This window comes from Mesitornis unicolor, unplaced genomic scaffold, assembly GCF_000695765.1.
Source record: "Mesitornis unicolor isolate BGI_N332 unplaced genomic scaffold, ASM69576v1 scaffold39680, whole genome shotgun sequence".
Lineage (NCBI taxonomy): Eukaryota > Metazoa > Chordata > Aves > Mesitornithiformes > Mesitornithidae > Mesitornis > Mesitornis unicolor.
In genome coordinates, this window is record NW_010156967.1 from 22,587 (window position 1) to 22,962 (window position 376).

Genomic DNA, 376 nt, shown 5'->3' on the forward strand with positions numbered 1-376 from the left:
TGGCAGTTTCTAAACTGAAGCTGAAAGAAGCGTGCCTGCTGGCCCCAGAGAATTAGGCAATTACCAAAATGATTTGGTTGCTTTAAAGAAGGGACCACACACTGATTATTTAACCAGAGATCGCTCAAGGCTTAAGCTAAGGTTTTAAATGAGAGTGTTCTCCTATTTTTTTCCTTTTCTTTGAACATAATTCATAAAAGTTGATCCCCTCAATTTAATCAACTCGCCTCTTTCAGAAATTTATTAAACTACTATTCAGATTTACTGCAGTAGATAATTTTGGTTTGGTTTCTTAATGTATTTTCAGCATCACTGCTGCCTCTTCACAGCCAACCGCCCTTGTCACTTATCACAGAATCACAGAATCCCAGACCGT